Genomic DNA, 6628 nt, shown 5'->3' with positions numbered 1-6628 from the left:
TTCTAAAATGTTTACCTTTATTAATTTAGTAATATGTACAAAGTGCAAGCAATATGCAATCACCATCAAAGCAGTGCATTTTCAGCCACCAAACCCTCCTTATAAGTATATGGGGTGCGAAGGATGTCCTTTATCTGCCTTGGTAAAATAAAGTGAGGTTTCCATTGCAAGAATTCATACATTTCGTATCACATGTAGATCTTGGAACATGGAAAACAAATCTTTTGTCAAATGCACAAATTCTGCAAAACGTCACTGCTTCTCTACTGCAGTTTGTTGATTTTGTGCTAAGAGCATAGTTAAACCCAATTGTTCATTGTTTTGTATATGAAATGATGATATATCTTATTGTTTCTTACAGTGCATTGGGTTGAAAAACATTTTAACAGGATCTATTGAAGAGGGTATATGGTTATGAAACAGGGACTTCTCGAACTGCACTCCTACGCTCTACCACTGACATAAACCCTTGAATGCTGAAAACTGCCCTTTTTTAGAAAAGGTGATAGAGTGGGTGACTGTATGGAACTTGTAGAACTAATGATATCAGTGCACTTCTGGTCAGCTGTACAAATTAATACATTTCATTAAGGGCATATCATTGGTTTCCACCACAGTTTTATAACATTCATATGAGCTTCCAATGGACTATTTCAAACTGATAATATCACCAGTAGAACTTGGGTGAATGTGAAACACAGCTTGTATCATATGAAGAAATCCTAAACAGTTTCATGGTGTTTACCCTATGTTTCAGGAGATGATCAGGAGTATTTCAAATGTAGAAATGTGTTGCTCATTACATAAAATGCTAAGATTGTAAATGTTTTCTTCAATTTATTTCTACAGGTAAAACAGTTGGACAAGGGGGCACCCATATTTGAACTAGGGACCTCTTGATCTGCAGTCAAAAGCTCTACCACCGAGCTATACCGCCGATTCTGAAATGTGCACCTATATTAATTCAGTAATATGTACAAAGTGGAAACAACATGCAATCACCATCAAAGCAATGCATTTTCAGCCACCAAACCCTCCTCATAACTATAAGGGGTAAACAAGATGTCCTTTATCTGCCTTGGTAAAATACAGTGAGGTTTCCATTGCAATAATTCATACATTTCGTATCACAGGTAGATCTTGGAACATCGAAAAAAACTTGTGTCAAATGCACAAATTCTGCAAAACGTAACTGCTTCTCTACTGCAGTTTGTTGATTTTGTGCTAAGATCATATTTAAACCCAATTGTTCATTGTTTTTTATATGAAATGATGATATATCCTATTGTTTCTTACAGTGCATTGGGTTGAAAAACATTTTAACAGGATCTATTGACGAGGGTATATGGTTATGAAACAGGGACTTCTTGAACTACACTCCTACGCTCTACCACTGACATAAACCCTCCAATGTTGAAAACTGCCCTTTTTTTAAAAAGGTGATAGAGTGGGTGACTGTATGGAACTTGTAGAACTAATGACATCAGTGCACTTCTGGTCAGCTGCACAAATTGAAACATCTCATTAAGGGCATATTTTTGGTTTCCACCACAGTTTTATAACATTCATATGAGCTTCCAATGGACTATTTCAAACTGATCATATCACCAGTAGAACTTGGGTGAATGTAAAACACAGCTTGTATCATATGAAGAAATCCTAAACAGCTTAATGGTGTTTACCATATGTTTCAGGTGATGATAAGGAGTATTTCAAATATAGAAATGTGTTGCTCATTACATAAAATGCTAAGATTGTAAATGTTTACTTCAATGTATTTAATTAAAAAAATATTTCTACAGGTTAAACAGTTGGACAAGGAGGCACCCAGATTTGAAGTAGGAACCTTTTGATTTGCAGTGAAATGCTCTACCCCTGAGTTATACCCCCATTTCTGAATTGTTTACCTTTATTAATTCAGTAATATGTACAAAGTGCAAGCAACATGCAATCACCATCAAAGCAATGCATTTTCAGCCACCAAACCCTCCTTATAAGTATATGGGGTGCAAAGGATTCCCTTTATCTGCCTTGGTAAAATACAGTGAGGTTTCCATTGCAAGAATTCATACATTTCGTATCACATGTAGATCTTGGAACATGGAAAAAAAATCTTTTGTCAAATGCACAAATTCTGCAAAAAATGTAGCTGCTTCTCTACTGCAGTTTGTTGATTTTGTGCTAAGAGCATAGTTAAACCCAATTGTTCATTGTTTTTTATATGAAATGATGATATATCCTATTGTTTCTAACAGTGCATTGGGTTGAAAAACATTTTAACTGGATCTATTGACGAGGGTATATGGTTATGAAACAGGGACTTCTTGAACTGCACTCCTACGCTCTAATACTGAGTTAAACCCTTGAATGCTGAAAACTGCCCTTTTTTAAAAAGGTGATAGAGTGGGTACTCTATGGAACTTGTAGAACTAATGACATCAGTGCACTTCTGGTCAGCTGTACAAATTAATACATTTCATTAAGGGCATATTATTGGTTTCCACCACAGTTTTATAACATTCATATGAGCTTCCAATGGACTATTTCAAACTGATCATATCACCAGTAGAACTTGGGTGAATGTAAAACACAGCTTGTATCATATGAAGAAATCCTAAACAGTTTCATGGTGTTTACCCTATGTTTCAGGAGATGATCAGGAGTATTTCAGATGTAGAAATGTGTTGCTCATTACATAAAATGCTAAGATTGTAAATGTTTTCTTCAATTTATTTAATTCTACAGGTAAAACAGTTGGACAAGGGGGCACCCAGATTTTACCTAGGGACCTTTTGATCTGTAGTGAAATGCTCTACCCCTGAGCTATACCCCCATTTCTGAAATATTCACCATTATTTATTCAGTAATATGTACAAAGTGGAAGCAACATGCAATCACCATCAAAGCAATGCATGTTCAGCCACCAAACCCTCCTTATAAGTATAAGGGGTGCGAAGAATGTCCTTTATCTGCCTTGGTAAAATATAGTGAGGTTTCCATTGCAAGAATTCATACATTTCGTATCACATGTAGATCTTGGAACATGGAAAAAAAATCTTTTGTCAAATGCACAAATTCTGCAAAATGTAACTGCTTCTCTACTGCAGTTTGTTGATTTTGTGCTAAGAGCATAGTTAAACCCAATTGTTCATTGTTTTGTATATGAAATGATGATATATCCTATTGTTTCTTACAGTGAATTGGGTTGAAAAACATTTTAACAGTATCTATTGAAGAGGGTATATGGTTATGAAACAGGGACTTCTTGAACTACACTCCTACGCTCTACCACTGACATAAACCCTTCAATGTTGAAAACTGCCCTTTTTTAAAAAGGTGATAGAGTGGGTTACTCTATGGAACTTGTAGAACTAATGACATCAGTGCACTTCAGGTCAGCTGTATAAATTAATACATTTCATTAAGGGCATATTATTGGTTTCCACCACAGTTTTATAACATTCATATGAGCTTCCAATGGACTATTTCAAACTGATCATATCACCAGTAGAACTTGGGTGAATGTAAAACACAGCTTGTATCATATGTAGAAATCCTAAACAGCTTAATGGTGTTTACCCTATGTTTCAGGTGATGTTCAGGAGTATTTCAAATGTAGAAATGTGTTGCTCATTACATAAAATGCTAAGATTGTAAATGTTTACTTCAATTTATTTAATTAAAAAAATATTTCTACAGGTTAAACAGTTGGACAAGGGGGCACCCAGATTTGAAGTTGGAACATTTTGATTTGCAGTGAAATGCTCTACACCCGAGCTATACCCCCATTTCTGAAATGTTCACCTTTATTTATTCAGTAATATGTACAAAGTGGAAGCAACATGCAATCACCATCTAAGCAATGCATTTTCAGCCACCAAACCCTCCTTATAAGTATAAGGGGTACAAAAATGTCCTTTATCTGCCTTGGTAAAATACAGTGAGGTTCGAATTGCAAGAATTCATACATTTCGTATCACATGTAGATCTTGGAACATGGAAAAAAAAAACGTTTGTCAAATGCACAAATTCTGCAAAACGTAACTGCTTCTCTACTGCAGTTTGTTGATTTTGTGCTAAGAGTATAGTTAAACCCAATTTTTCATTGTTTTTTATATGAAATGATGATATATCCTATTGTTTCTTACAGTGCATTGGGTTGAAAAACCTTTTAACAGGGTCTATTGACGAGGGTATATGGTTATGAAACAGGGACTTCTTGAACTGCACTCCTACGTTGTACCACTGATTTAAACCCTTGAATGCTGAAAACTGCCCTTTTTTAAAGAAGTGATAGAGTGGGTGACTGTATGGAACTTGTAGAACTAATGACATCAGTGCACTTCTGGTCAGCTGTACAAATTAATACATTTCATTAAGGGCATATTATTGGTTTCCACAACAGTTTTATAACATTCATATGAGGTTCCAATGGACTATTTCAAACTGATCATATCACCAGTAGAACTTGGGTGAATGTAAAACACAGCTTGTATCATATGAAGAAATCCTAAACAGTTTCATGGTGTTTACCCCATGTTTCAGGAGATGAACAGGAGAATTTCAGATGTAGAAATGGGTTGCTCATTACATAAAATGCTAAGAGTGTAAATGTTTTCTTCAATTTATTTAATTAAAAAATATTTGTACAGGTAAAACAGTTGAACAAGGGGCACCCAGATTTGAACTAGGGACCTCTTTACCTGCAGTCAAATGCTCGACCACTGAGCTCTACCCCCAGTTCTGAAATGTTCGCCTTTATTAATTCAGTAATATGTACAAAGTGCAAGCAACATGAAATCACCATCAAAGCAATGCATTTTCAGCCACCAAACCCTCCTTATAAGTATATGGGGTGCGAAGGATGTCCTTTATCTGCCTTGGTAAAATACAGTGAGTTTTCCATTGCAAGAATTCACACATTTCGTATCACATGTAGATCTTGGAACATGGAAAATAAATCTTTTGTCAAATGCACAAATTCTGAAAAATGTAACTGCTTCTCTACTGCAGTTTGTTGATTTTGTGCTAAGAGCATAGTTAAACCCAATTGTTCATTGTTTTGTATATGAAATGATGATATATCCTATTGTTTCTTACAGTGCATTGGGTTGAAAAACATTTTAACAGGATCTATTGACAAGGGTATATGGTTATGAAACAGGGACTTCTTGAACTGCACTCCTACGTTGTACCAAAGATTTAAACCCTTGAATGCTGAAAACTGCCCTTTTTTAAAAAGGTGATAGAGTGGGTGACTGTATGGAACTTGTAGAACTAATGACATCAGTGCACTTCTGGTCAGCTGTACAAATTAATACATTTCATTAAGGGCATATTATTGATTTCCACCCAGTTTTATAACATTCATATGAGCTTCCAATGGACTATTTCAAACTGAAAATATCACCAGTAGAACTTGGGTGAATGTAAAACACAGCTTGTATCAAATATGAAGAAATCCTAAACAGTTTCATGGTGTTTACCCTATGTTTCAGGAGATGATCAGGAGTATTTCAAATGTGGAAATGTGTTGCTCATTACATAAAATGCTAAGATTGTAAATGTTTTCTTCAATTTATTTAATTAAAAAAATATTTGAACATGTAGAACAAGGGGGCACCCAGATTTGAATTAGGGGTCGCTTGATTTCCAGTCAAATGCTCTACCACTGAGCTATACCCACAGTTCTGAAATGTTCACCTTTATTAATTCAGTAATATGTACAAAGTGCAAGCAACATGCAATCACAATCAAAGCAATGCTTTTTCAGCCACCAAACCCTCCTTATAAGTATAAGTGGTACAAAACATGTCCTTTATCTGCCTTGGTAAAATACAGTGAGGTTTCCATTGCAAGAATTCATACATTTCGTATCACATGTAGATCTTGGAACATGGAAAAAAAAACTTTTGTCAAATGCACAAATTCTGCAAAATGTAACTGCTTCTCTACTGCAGTTTGTTGATTTTGTGCTAAGAGCATAGTTAAACCCAATTTTTCATTGTTTTGTATATGAAATGATGATATATCTTATTGTTTCTTACAGTGCATTGGGTTGAAAAACATTTTAACAGGATCTATTGAAGAGGGTATATGGTTATGAAACATGGACTTCTTGAACTGCACTCCTACCCTCTACCACTGACATAAACCCTTGAATGCTGAAAACTGCCCTTTTTTTAAAGAAGTGATAGAGTGGGTGACTGTATGGAACTTGTAGAACTAATGACATCAGTGCACTTCTGGTCAGCTGTACAAATTAATACATTTCATTAAGGGCATATTATTGGTTTCCACCACAGTTTTATATCATCCATATGAGCTTCCAATCGACTATTTCAAACTGATCATATCACCAGTAGAACCTGGGTGAATGTAAAAAACAGCTTGTATCATATGAAGAAATCCTAAACAGCTTAATGGTGTTACCCTATGTTTCAGGTGATGATCAGGAGTATTTCAAATGTAGAAATGTGTTGCTCATTACATAAAATCCTAAGATTGTAAATGTTTACTTCAATGTATTTAATTAAAAAAATATTTCTACAGGTTAAACAGTTGGACAAGGAGGCACCCAGATTTGAAGTAGGAACCTTTTGATTTGCAGTGAAATGCTCTACCCCTG

General features: G+C 35.2%; 1 non-coding gene across 1 annotated transcript; it reads right to left on the bottom strand.

Annotated features, from left to right (window-relative positions):
• Positions 1 to 5614: 5614 nt before the first annotated feature.
• TRNAS-GGA (transfer RNA serine (anticodon GGA)) lies at positions 5615 to 5686 on the bottom strand. Its single transcript has one exon. It is a non-coding gene; the product is annotated as a tRNA-Ser (tRNA).
• Between the last annotated feature and the right edge of the window lie 942 nt (positions 5687 to 6628).

The sequence above is a fragment of the Ambystoma mexicanum genome, chromosome 4q (assembly GCF_040938575.1).
Source record: "Ambystoma mexicanum isolate Mex_15411 chromosome 4q, UKY_AmexF1_1, whole genome shotgun sequence".
NCBI classification, from domain to species: domain Eukaryota; kingdom Metazoa; phylum Chordata; class Amphibia; order Caudata; family Ambystomatidae; genus Ambystoma; species Ambystoma mexicanum.
Note: the sequence above shows the minus strand (reverse complement) of the source record. Positions and strands in the feature narration are given on the sequence as shown.